This window comes from Elgaria multicarinata, chromosome 2 (genome assembly GCF_023053635.1).
Source record: "Elgaria multicarinata webbii isolate HBS135686 ecotype San Diego chromosome 2, rElgMul1.1.pri, whole genome shotgun sequence".
NCBI classification, from domain to species: Eukaryota; Metazoa; Chordata; class Lepidosauria; order Squamata; family Anguidae; genus Elgaria; species Elgaria multicarinata.
The window spans coordinates 178,641,195-178,654,674 of NC_086172.1; the positions used below are offsets into that span (position 1 = coordinate 178,641,195).

At 47.6% G+C, this 13,480-nt stretch overlaps 1 protein-coding gene across 1 annotated transcript in view; it reads left to right on the forward strand.

Annotated features, from left to right (window-relative positions):
• Nucleotides 1-13,480, forward strand: part of FRMD6 (FERM domain containing 6) — a 157,642-nt gene that overhangs the window by 63,341 nt on the left and 80,821 nt on the right. Inside the window, exon 2 of the mRNA XM_063118167.1 lies at nucleotides 8,711-9,014. The gene's annotated coding sequence lies outside the window, so the exon portion shown is untranslated. The remainder of the gene's footprint in view (nucleotides 1-8,710; nucleotides 9,015-13,480) is intronic.

Below are 13,480 nucleotides of genomic sequence, written 5' to 3' on the forward strand. Positions count from 1 at the left end.
TCAATCCTCCCAGAGTGCAGGACACGGAACAACGGGCTCAAGTTACAGGAAGCCAGATTCCAGCTGGACATCAGGAAAAACTTCCTGACTGTTAGAGTAGTACGTCAATGGAACCAGTGACCTAGGGAGGTTGTGGGCTCTCCCACACTAGAGGCTTTCAAGAGGCAGCTGGACAACCCTCTGTCGGGGATGCTTTAGGGTGGATTCCTGCATTGAGCAGGGGGTTGGACTCCATGGCCTTAGAGGCCACTTCCAATTCTGCTATTCTATGATTCTATGTACATTTTGAAAAGTACATGTCCTAATTTATATAGACAGATGCTGATTCAGGAATAATTAGAACTTAAATAGAAATTGATGTAAATTGATGTAAATTGAATTGTTGTAAACTGCCCAGGGCGTTTCGTCTATTAGGCGGTATAGAAATGTAATCAATAATAGGAATATTAAAAATCAGCCACATCTCAGTGTGCTGGCTGCCCAGGTGGGAACTTTTGATGGGCACCGCCATGGCCTCCACTCTCTGTCCTTATGTTTCTTGGTCTTTAAACTGGGCGTGGATCGGACAGCCCTCCAAGGAGAGGGGCGCCTTCAAATACAGTGTTATTCTCAACATTATTTTCAACGCCGTGTTATTTTCAACCCCTTTCCTAAGCAGAGTTTGCAAACCTAGTGTCTTCTTTGAGACCTAAAGTCAACACAACTGCCTAAACCCCAACAGGCTGTAAAAACACGGCGGTAAGAATTTAGACGGGATGCCCGCATGCCCAGTCAGCATAAATCTCTGCGTTTCCACAGAGCAGATGTTTTCGGCGAGGACTTCGTCATCCGAGCATGAATCATGCTTCTGTGGTCTGAGCCCAGGGCTCAGAGGAGCAGCTAGCAGGGGTTGGGGTGCATGTCAAGTTCCAAAATATGCAGGAGCATTTGTAAAATGGAAAACCAGCCCTGCATTTAGAGCAGAGGTACAGGACAACAGGCTCAGGCACCAAGTCCAGCCCTCCAGGGAATCCCAAAAGGATACACTCCCTTTTCCGCGACTACCAAACGTTCGGCAGTTTCAAGTGTTTATGCAGCTTTTTGCCCCATTTTAAAATGTTAAAATGCCTCCCCTACATAGGCGGGCGCAAAGGAAGTGCTGGGTGTGCCCAGGCACACCCTAATGTCTCAAGCAATATGCGCCAAATTGAGGGGGCCGTTGACTGGGGATCCAGGGTGGGGACACAGACACAACAGTCACAACAGTCTGTGAGAGCACCCTGTGAGAGGAACTTAGGGTGACCAACTGTCAGGATTTCCCCGGATTTGTCCTGGTTTTTGTTCTTTCCATGGTGTCAGGGGGGATTTTCTATCATTTTCAATAATGTCCTGGAATGACACACCTTCCCCTCTAAGGCTGCCATTAGCATGGCAGGAGGGAATGACATGCTTTCTTGAGGCACATCATTCCCCCACCCCGAGCTCCAATTGAGGTCTTAAAGGGGAAAGTGGGTCATTCATGGACATTATAGAAAAGGCCCCAATTGGAGTGGATGGTGGTGGTGCAGAATGAAATCCTTTCCCCTCCTCCACTCCAATCGGGTTCTTTAAGGTGGCGGGGGAATAAAGTACTTTCTGCAGGACTCAGAAAGCTGTTTCCCCCCCCACACACTAGGTGTCCTCTTTTTTGGTTTCCCAAATGTGGTCACCCTACAGGAACTTCTTCACTGGGAGCCTCTTTGCTGGTAGTTTGGGGGTGCTCTTGGATCCAGAACTGTCACTGGAGGCACAGGTGAACTCAGTGGCAAAGAGCACCTTTTATCAGCTTAGGCTGATATACCAGCTGCACCCTTATCTGGACAGAGATAGCCTAGTACAGTGATCCATGCTCTGATAACCTCTCGCTTGGATTACTGCAATGCGTTATACGTGGGGCTGCCTTTGAAAACGGTCCAGAAACTTCAACTGGTACAAAACAGGGCAGCGTGGTTACTAACAGGGACTGGCCGATGAGACCACATCACGCCAGTCCTTTTCCAGCTTCATTGGCTGCCAGCCCAGGTCCGGGCCTGATTCAAAGTGCTGGTATTAACATTTAAAGCCCTAAACGGCTTGGGGCCAGGCTATCTGAAGGAACGCCTCCTCCCATATGTACCTGCCCGGACCCTAAGGTCATCCTCAGGGGTCCTTCTCCGTGAGCCCCTGCCAAAGGAAGTGAGGCAGGTGGCTACCAGGAGGAGGGCCTTCTCTGCTGTGGCACCCCGGCTGTGGAATGAGCTCCCTAAGGAGGTTCGCTTGGCACCTACATTGTATGCTTTTAGACGCCAGGTGAAGACCTTTTTATTCTCCTAGCATTTTAACAGTCTATAAATAAATTTTAACTTGGTGTTTTAAATTTGTAATTTTGCATTGCTGCTGTTTTATCTGGTTGAGCTTTTATATTGTATTTTATAGTATGGTTCTATACTGTTGTTTTATAGTTTGAATGTTTTTAATTTTTGTGAACCGCCTAGAGAGCTCCGGCTATTGGGCAGTATAGAAATTTATTTATTTATTTATTTATTTATTTATTTATTTATTTATTACATTTCTATAACGCCCAATAGCCGAAGCTCTAATAAATAAATAAATAAATAAGCGACCAGGAGGAAGGCCCCCAAAGGCACCTGCTTGTCCAGTATTATTGAATACCTTTCAATTTGCACAGCCCGATGATGTGGACAGGGTCCTTGGAGAGGTGAGAGCCACCACGTGTGTACTAGATTCTTGCCCTTCCTGGCTTATAAAAGCAGCCGGAGGGGGACTGGCTGAGTGGGTAGGTGGAGTGATCACTGCCTCCCATTGCCAAGGTAGGGTGCCAGCCTGCTTGAAGGAGGCAGTGGTAAGACCCACATTGAAAAAGCCCTCCTTGACCCCCACTGTATTGGATAATTACCAGTCAGTCTCCAATATTCCATTTTTTGGCAAAGTATTGGAGTGTGCGGTTGTGGCCAACCAACTCCGGGGATTCCTGGATGAGATGGATTATCTAGATCCATTTCAATCTGGCTTCAGGCCTGGTTATGGGACAGAAACAGCTTTGGTCGCCTTGGTGGGTGACCTATGCCAGGAACTGGACAGGGGGAATTTGCCTCTGTTGGTTCTGCTGGACCACTCAGTGGTGTTCGATACCATCGACCATGGTATCCTTCTGGGCCGCCTTGCTGGGGTGGAACTTGGAGGCGCTGTCTTACAGTGGCTCCATTCCTTCCTGGAGGGGCAGACCCAGAAGGTGGTACTGGGGGACTCCTGTTCGACTCCTTGGCCATTGGCCTGTGGAGTCCCTCAGGGCTCTGTTTTGTCCCCCATGCTATTTAACATATACATGAAACCGTTGGGAGAGGTTATCCTGAGTTTTGGGGTGCGGTGCCACCAATATACTGATGACACCCAGCTCCACTACTCCTTTCCACCCAATTCCAAGGAAGCGGTTTCTGTGCCAAACAGATGTCTGCCGGCAGTAATGGATTGGATGAGGGTGAACAAATTGAAGCTTAATCCAAACAAGACAGAAGTGCTCCTGGTCAGTCGAAAGGCTATGTTTGGGTGGGCACGTCCCCTTGGGGGCTGGACATGTTGGTGAGCACGCCCCTTTGGGGGCTGGACATGTTGGTGAGCACGCCCCTTTGGGGGCTGGACGTGTTGGTGAGCACGCCCCCTTGGGGGCTGGACTTGTTGGTGAGCACGCCCCTTTGGGGGCTGGACATGTTGGTGAGTATGCCCCCTTGGGGGCTGGATGTGTTGGTGAGCACGCCCCTTTGGGGGCTGGACGTGTTGGTGAGCACGCCCCCTTGGGGGCTGGACATGTTGGTGAGCACGCCCCTTTGGGGGCTGGACATGTTGGTGAGCACGCCCCCTTGGGGGCTGGATGTGTTGGTGAGCACGCCCCTTTGGGGGCTGGACATGTTGGTGAGTACGCCCCCTTGGGGGCTGGACATGTTGGTGAGCATGCCCCTTTGGGGGCTGGACATGTTGGTGAGCACGCCCCCTTGGGGGCTGGACGTATTGGTGAGCACGCCCCTTTGGGGGCTGGACATGTTGGTGAGCACGCCCCCTTGGGGGCTGGACTTGTTGGTGGGCACGCTCCCTTGGGGGCAGTCATGTTGTCCTCCTTTTTGGATTCCAAAATATGGTCACCCAATTTATGTCTGAGTATTCAATAAATGTTCGCCTTTAAAAAAAATCTCTGGATGCACACCCTTAATGTGCTGCACACGCCTATGCTCTCTTACAGCTTACTTACTAGCTCTAGGAGCTTTAGGCAAGAATATGCTGTTATTTTTGCCCTTTGACCTTGGCTCTGGCTGCCACAGAAATGCGCCCCCCCCCCCCAAGTCCTCCTTTGACACAGAACTCTGTTCTGTAGCAATCTTGCCACCGTGGTATAAGTGCGGAAAAGCACCGACAACGCCTGAAATAATTGGCTATTTGCAGGGCTGTAGATATTTACTGATTTCAAGTATATATGGTGAGGACTACAGCCATAAAGACCACAGGTGACTCAGCTGGAATCAATGTAAAAAGATACCCTTTAAATGTGAATCCTCCATTGTACTGATGGGACTTGAGCTTGTTTACCCTGTAAAGCAATTCCAGTTCTGTGTTACATAAGGAATTTTTCATATTCTCAAATGTGATGTGGGGTGGGTGGGAAACATTGGGATTGCTGTCAAGTGAGCCAATGGCTTCTTTTCTCAAATCCTTCGACTACTTCATAATTAGAGTCTTCTTTCATGGACAGCGATGGCTAGAAGGAACTCGCTGAAATGAACATTGACGGCTTTTAATGGCTGGTGACTACCAGCTGTCGAACGAATCCGACCTGCCTGGATTGAGTAGAGACCAGAGAGAAATTGTTAGGCTGTTTGAATGCAGCCAGTGAGTAAGAGAGAAGTCTGACTGGCAAGAAGGTGATTTGGTAGTAGTGGAAGCGGGCCAAGAGCAGTTTGATTTGGTGAAAACTGATGTCCCTTTACAAACTTTCATTTCTTGCCTGGATCATTTCTTGTGAACCGCCCAGGGAGCTCCAGCTATTGGGCGGTATAAAAATGCAATAAATAAATAATTGCCATGCTCACTGGGTGGTGTAGTGGCTAAAGCAGAGCTTTCTAAACTGTGTGTTGCGACATGTTAGTGTGTCGGCTGCAGTGTGTAGGTGTGTCACGCGAACGTAACGAGAAACCTCTGAGTCTCTGTGAAATAAGCCATACCAACTTGCATGCATTTTTATGCAGCAAAGGTGCCAATTAGTATGGTGCACTAGTATATTCCCCTTCTGTCGTATCCGTGTATGCACACCACGGTCGAGGGATCATACACGTACTGCGCATGCACAGTATGCATAATCGGGTCGAAACAGCTGATTCCGCGTCACTTCTGCTGACGCAGCTGCACCTGAAGTGACGCATTCGAGAAATTCCATGGCTCCAGTTTTTTGATAGAACACTGTCTCAACCGCCGTTCGATCGCAGCTCGACAAAATTGGTTCAATGTGAAAAGTCTTGGAAATGTATGTTATTATCTTGCAAATCATATATTTTTAAAAATGTAAATGAAAGGTTTTCATGAGATATGTTGTGTCCCCATACATTTTGTTATTATAATTTATGTATGTGTCCGTATCTCTTATAAGAATCATAGAATCATAGAATAGCAGAGTTGGAAGGGGCCTACAAGGCCATCGAGTCCAACCCCCTGCTCAATGCAGGAATCCACCCTAAAGCATCCCTGACAGATGGTTGTCCAAATTTAACCTCCGGTTTGTTAGTAAAACTGAATTACTGTATCGTGAAATGATGCATGTCTAAAAAGTGTGTCACCAACATGAAAAGTTTGGAAAGCTCTGTGCTAAAGGGTCGGACTGGAAGTCGGGAGATCCGGGTTCTAGTCCCCACTTGGCCATGGAAACCCACTGGGTGACTTTGGGCCTGTCACAGGCTCTCAGCCCAACCCACCTCACAGGGTTGTTGTTGTGAGGATAAAGTGGAGAAGAGGAGGAGCGTTATGTACGCCGCCTTGAGTTCCTTGGAAGAAAAAAGGCGGGATAAAAATGTAATAAATAAATAATAAAATAAATAATAAAATAAATAAATATGTTCTTTGTGCAAGGAGACTCTGAACCTCTAAAAGAGGGGTGAGCAATTTCCGGCCCTCCAAATGTTACAGCCTACAACTCCCCTCAGTCTTAGCCAACGTAGCCACAAGTTGCCCAACCCCGCTCTAAAAACTGTCCCTGGAATTACCTGGATTGTCCCAGGATCATCCCTGTGCGTTATGTGGATCCCAGGAGCAGAGAGGGATGATCCCTCTCTTTCTCCTGGGATATCACCCTACCCTTTAATCCCAACTTTTCCCGCGGTCTTGGGTTGATCCCGAGACTGCGGGACATGTGACTGGGCGTCCCGTTTGGATCCAGGCCCGGGGCGCGGAGCTCCGTGCCCATCGGGGTGTGAAGGAATGGGCTCTCCCACGCTAGAGGCCTTCAAGAGGCAGCTGGACAACCATCTGTCAGGAATGCTTTAGGGTAGATTCCTGCATTGAGCAGGGGTTTGGACTCGATGGCCTTGTAGGCCCCTTCCAACTCTGCTATTCTATGATTCTATGAGTGGGTTCGGGGCTTTCCTTTTTTTAAAAAAAAAAGAGTTACTCCTGTGTCTTCCTCCTGGGGACGTCGCGCGCCTCGTGTAGACGAGGGGGACGATTTCACGATCATCGTATCACGAGATCGTTGCCCTCCACCCAGGGCTGGTGCCAGACTATTTTGCGCCCTAGGGAAGGTGAGCTACTTTCACACACACACACACACACCCAAAAAATGCCAACTTTGATTTTTAAGAACATATGTTTCCTGAAAAAAATAGGAAGCACAAAACTTGAAACTGCTAAATTTATTTTAAAGTCCAAGAAATACGTCATGCCAATTATAGCAAACAAATTGGAAAGGAACGTCTATGGGTCTAAAATGCATTATTTAATAGGAATATCACCTCCAAATCATCCCCTCCAACTCACACACGCGCGCACACACACACGCTCAGCATCACTCACTCCAAACAAACACACGCATGAACACATGCATTCACTCAAAGACCCCATGCACCCTATTCACCCATACATTCTCTCTCTCTCTCTCTCTCTCTCTCTCCCTCTCTTCTGGGCACGTTCCGGAAGTCCGAACATGGAGCCGCCCCACTCCCACCCCAGCATCCCTGGCTTCGCTTCGGCTGGGAGGGCACAGAGCGCCATCTCGCCCACCCAGGCCCAGCTGAATCCTCGGGCCGGGCCGGCTCACAGCCAATGCGCGTGAGTGCTGCGCTGCGCCCGGCGCCCCTCTTAGCTTGGCGCTCTAGGCAGCCACCTGAGTGGCCTCTATGGTAGCACCGACCCTGCCTCCACCTCCTTCGTCTAGCCATACCCAAGGAAACAAACATTGCAACCTGTCACAGATCCCCTTTCCTTCTACAAATACATGGTCGCTTTGAATAAGGAAGCCGTGGGCTCTCCATCCCTGGAGGTATTCAAGCAGAGATGAGATAGCCATCTGCCAGGGATGCTTTAAACTGCATTTTTGTAATAAGCAAGCGCTCTAGACTCAATGGCCTAAAAGGGCCCTTTCAATTCTAGCATTCTATAAATTCACCTTGCAAGTTCAGTGCCATCGAAAAGAAAGTATCCCTTCCTTCAGGATCCTCAGGGAAAAAGATCTGTGTCCTGCCGCTTTTATAGCTTATATATAAGCTATGAAAACAGCAGGAACAAAGCAATCAAACAGCAATGCCATCAGGCAGACTCTGAATTCCTGAGGGATGAGACCAACTGCAATAAGAATCTATATTTCTAATAAAGCAATTGGCAAAACAGGAATAAATGTATATTAGTTCATTTTTATCGAAGGTTTCAGCTTCTGCCTTCATCAGTGACAATTGTAAAGATGGTACCAACAGTCACTGATGGAGGTGGAAGCCAAGGGAAGGAAAGGAAAGGAATGGAAAGGAACCTCTCGTGCACGCACTTGAGTTATTGCTGACTCCTAGAGGGACGCCTGCTTTCGCTGACGTTTTCTTGGCAGACTTTGTAGCGGGATGGTTCGCCATTGCCTTCCCCAGTCACGGTTACTTTTCCTCCAGCTATCTGGGTACTCATTTTACCGACCTTGGAAGGATGGAGGCCAAAGGGTTTGATAAAAAATAACTAATATACATTTATTCCTGTTTTGCCAATTGCTTTATTAAGAGAGAGAGAGAGAGAGAGAGAGAATGTTGCACTTAGAATACTATATTTTTTGTTTAATATTTTGTTGATATTTATTTTCATGCTATATGCTGTTTGTTTTTTCATCCTTCTTTTCATTGGCCCATCTTAAAAAGGCAGGAGAGAGTTTTTCTTTTTCTTTTTACAATAAATAAACACCTTTTTAAACCACCATCATTGAGGCTGAAAAGTGTCAACTTATTTCAACTTAAGGCTGCATCTCCTTGCATAGCATAACCAGGAGCGAAACCCCTGGAACACCACGAGGCGTGTTTTCTAAGCAAAGACGCACAACTCAGGCTGTGTGACTACAACCTTATGCACACTTACATGGGAGTAAGCCTCATTGATTGTCCTGCTAATCCATTGCTTAAAAGGGAAGCAATTTCCAAAAACTTTTCAGTGATAGATTGGTAACAACTTTTTTGTTCTTCCCAAACAGTTCCTTGATGACACCAGAGTAAGAGGAGGAAACGAAGCCTGAAGTGGAGGTTGGCCAGGTGTGCCGGCCGCTTTTCGTCGGCTACCAGCCCTATACAGAAGGCGCTCATCTCAAGAGTGGTCTTCACCTTCAGGTTCACTGGTCTTCTACACCAACGCCAACACAAGACGCTCGTACAGAGACACTCGCAGGAGAATAGGCGCTCCTGAGTGGTTCGCCTTGGATGGTCTAAATATGACAAGAAGTATAGGCCAGCCCTGTGAAGAGACTTTGCATGGACTTCATTAGACTTCTGCATATACAGGTAAAGCCTTATATATATCATAGAATCACAGAATCATAGAATAGTAGAGTTGGAAGGGGCCTATAAAGCTATTGAGTCCAACATCCACCCTAAAGCATACCTGACAGATGGTTGTCCAGCTGCCTCTTGAAGGCCTTTAGGGTGGGAGAGCCCACAATTTCCCTAGGTAGCTAGTTCCATTGTCATACTGCTCTAACAGACAGTAAATTTTTCCTGATGTCCAGCTGAAATCTGACTTCCTGTAACTTGAGCCCATTATTCCGTGTCCTACACTCTGGGAGAATCGAGAAGAGATCCCGGCCCTCCTCTGTGGGACAACCTTTTAAGTATTTGAAGAGTGCTCTCATGTCCCCCCTCAATCTTCTCTTCTCCAGGCTAAACATGCCCAGTTCTTTCACTCTCTCTTCGTTTGTGTGTGTGTGTGTGTGAGATTCCCCCTTACACACAAAATGGCATCATGCCAGGATTCGGCCTTTCCGTGGAAAACGTTGCTCTCCATTGCAGACTTGAGGTTGTTTGTACTCGGTATATCATCTCACCAGTGTACAGTATGAGGTGATGAGTCAGATCCGGCAAAGAATGCTGTCTGGAAAATAGAACCATGTATATATAACTTGTCCTCATCTGTTCTTCTAAAAGGCTGTGTTGACATTCTACTGGTCCTTTCCATCACAAGCCTGCCATTGCTGCCCTGCCCCCACCAAATCTTATCATTGGGCCAGCTGAGTGCCTTTTAGGTCTGCCACAGGATTTTTTTATATATCTCTGAAGATTTAAACCAAGGCTGGGGAACCCCTTTCAGCCCTGAAATTCGTCTTTCAGAAGGACGAACTGAATTTCGGAGAAGCTGTCAGGGCCCACGTTCCTGTGGTGGGCAAGGCTGAAGGCAAAATGGGTTGGGCCTAGGCCCGGCCTAAGGTAAGTTGTGGCCTGAAGTGTGAGAGCACCCACCACCACCTACCCCACCACCTGACAGCACCCACACGTTTGGGGGTATTTGGGGTGTGTATATGTGCACCCTGCCTCTCCCAGAACTCTCACGTGTCACAAGACTTCCGAGACAAGGCGAGAGAGTCTCGTGAGACTTCAGCCAACCTCGTCCCGGAAATCTCACGAGACTTGAGCCTTACAGGCAAGTGGGGAGCGAGCCAGAGGCAAGCTACTTCTTGGTCCCACCAGTGACCAATAATAATAATAATAATAATAATAATAATAATAATAATAATAATAATATTTCTTACCCGCCTCTCCATTCTGATCAAGGCAGGAAACAACAATAAACAATAAAATACATAAAACTGAATTAAAACATAATATACGTTGTTAAAAACATCTTAAAAACACCTTAAAATTCCACTGGATAGGCCTGCCGGAAGAGATCAGTCTTTATAGCTTTCTTGAATGCTAATAAACTGTTAAGTTGACGAGTCTCCTCCGGCAGGCCGTTCCAGAGTCTGGGAGCAGCAGAAGAGAAGGTCCTCTGGGTAGCAGTGGTTAATCTAGTTTTTGCTAATTGAAGTAGATTTTCCCCAGAGGCGACCAGCGACAGCAAGTGCGCCCACGGACGCAGCCTTCTGGCTTGCCGCTCTTCCGATATTCTGCTGCCTGATGCACCTGCAACAGGGTGCTTCATGGTAGGGCCGGCCCTGGTTAGGCCAAAACTACAAGAAAAAATACCAGCATATTGTAGCTTAAAGCTCTTCCTGCCAGTAACTTAGGCCGTAGCTAGACCTAAGGTTTATCCCAGGATTGTCCTGGGGTCAAACCTGTTCATCTAAGTGCCACACAGGGCATCCAGCGCTCAGGCAGGGACGAAGCCGGGATGATCCTAGGATAAACCTTAGGTCTAGCTACGGCCTGAGCCTAAAGTTCAGAAATGGGCAGTTGCTTTTAAAATAAAACAGAACATCAAACAAGCTCTCTAAAACTTACTTACTTCTCAGGTATGAGGCCCACCTGGGGCTCCATAGCATGGCTTAATCTTGACTTGCCTCTTTGTCAGCTAGTCAGGGGGATACAAAAAGGATTTCCTGACCAAAGGTATTTCTATGGGCTATTGACCAATCAATGGCTTTGGAGGACACGGTCATGCCCTCTCCAGGTGATTCCTGCAGGTACCTAATTAATGTAAGGCTGGATCCTGGGGAGAGATGATGGGGAGAGGTCAAGCTGGAATATGTGGAAATGCAGATTTTGGCCGATAGCTGCCTGGCCATGTCTGAGCATGTCTTATGTTCAGAGACATTTCTAGAAAAGAAGGTGGAGAGGCTGGATACATCACAGGCAGAGAAAACCAATTTCAGTCTCTAGTGTCTTATTAAACTGGATTTGTAGCTCGTACACTTGGAGCCAGGTGGGGGTGTTTCACGCATGGGCTTGCTAACATAGAACGAATCTGGAACCCAAATGGTTGAAACTTGAAAATGCCGCTCTGGGAGAGACACCCCCCTAGACCATCCAGCCCTGGTCCCCACTGATGGCAGGCGAGTGCTGAAATGAATATATTTTTAAAATGTGTTGTGCAGGAGGCAGCAACACCAATCTCACATCCACGCTGTGTTTAACACCCTCAGGGGGGTTGGCTAATGGAACAAGCAGAGTTGAGCTAAGGGCTCCCCTAAATTCCAGTGAGGCCCCATCAGCATCATGGTCTCCCAGATGGTACTCCGGGGCTGTGGTTTGGATTTCACTTTGGTGGGAGACAGAAGAGCTGTAAAAAAGGCCCTCCTGAGGGACCCATCCCTCCAAACCAGCCTTCTTCCGCCATTGGGACTCTCTAGACCCCCCTTTCTCAAAAACCCATCTGCACGGACAAACCACAAACTGAAGAGCCCTTTTTACAACGGAGCCGATAACTAGGGATGGGTGGAAAAAAACGACCGTTTCGGTTTGGTTTTGATCAGAATTTACCAGAACTCACAAGGTCCACCATATTTGTTGGCTTCCTTGTAGGCTCAATGTGACAGAAAGGCAGGGTAGGGTTTAGGGTGGCCCTATGGAAAGGAGGACAGGACTCCTGTATCTTTAACAGTTGGATAGAAAAGGGAATTTCAGCAGGTGTCCTCTGTAGGCATGCAGCACCTGGTGGAATTCCCTCTCCATCACAACAGTTAAAGATGCAGGAGCCCTGCCCTCTTTTGTATCTGGACACTCTCCGTATAGCTCCTGCAGCTTTCTGAACCACCCAGAGAGCTTCAGCTATTGGGCGGTTTAAAAATGTAATAAATAAATAAATAAATAAATTCCACCAGGTGCTGCATGTAGAACCATTAATGCTGACTCTCTGAGTGCGGCTAAGCAGCTAGTTCTGGATACACCTTATTGAAGTGCCATCCAAGCCAAACTGTAACAGCTTGTCCATGAGAATGTCCACCTTGCTGAAATTGAGGACTTCGTCACACAGCGCATAGTTGAATTATGGAATTCAGGACCACGAGCTGTAGTAATGGCCACCAGTTTGGATGGCATTCAAAGGGGGGTGGATAAATTCCTGGAGGAGAAAGCTTTCAGTGGCTACTAGCCCTGATGGTTGTGTGCTATCTCCAGTATTCTAGGCAGTAAGCCTGTGTGCACCAGTTGCTGGGGAACATGGGTGGGAGGGTGCTGTTGCACCATGTCCTGCTTTGTTCATCCCTGGCTGATGGCTGGTTGGCCGCTGTGTGAACAGAGTGCTGGACTAGATGGACCCTTGGTCTGATCCAGCATCAGGGCTGTTCTGATGTTCTCACAGCTGAGCGAGCAGTGGAGAAGTTGATGGAACGAGTGACCTAGGGAGGTGGTGGGCTCTCCCACACTAGAGGCCTTCAAACGGCAGCTGGACAACCATCTGTCAGGGATGCTTTAGGGTGGATTCCTGCACTGAGCAGGGGGTTGGACTTGATGGCCTTGTAGGCCCCTTCCAACTCTGCCATTCTATGATTCTATGATGCCAGCCAGCTCTTTGCATGTGGCTTCAACATTATTAGGACAGCACCATGTACACTGATGGTGCTATATAAAATAATAATAATAATAATAATAATAATAATAATAATACTGGGAAAAGCAAAAAAGAAAAGATTGTGGAGGTCTTCCCTGTCTTACAAACACACACACACACACACACAAACACACACACACACACACACACGTTTGTTTTTGCGTATCCATTCCTGCTCTCGCTGAAATAGAGTTACAGACGGAAACAAAATGACATGGGCCCAAAATTATAGTCAGCATCTGCCTGCTCCTGCAGAACCTCCACTCTGCTTGTGCAGATTTAGCATATCGCAAACCCCAGAGAGAGACAGAGAGAGTCAGAGACAGAGAGAGAGAGAGACTGCATTTCAGGTGAATGACAGGTTCAGCTCCCTTTCCTGAGTTTCGGGACACGCTGACTGTATTTACTGCAGTCTGCATTCTCCCTCAAGGGCTCCCAAAGCCTGTAGTGTTAAAAATATATTTCATATATTTCCGAAAGAGATAAG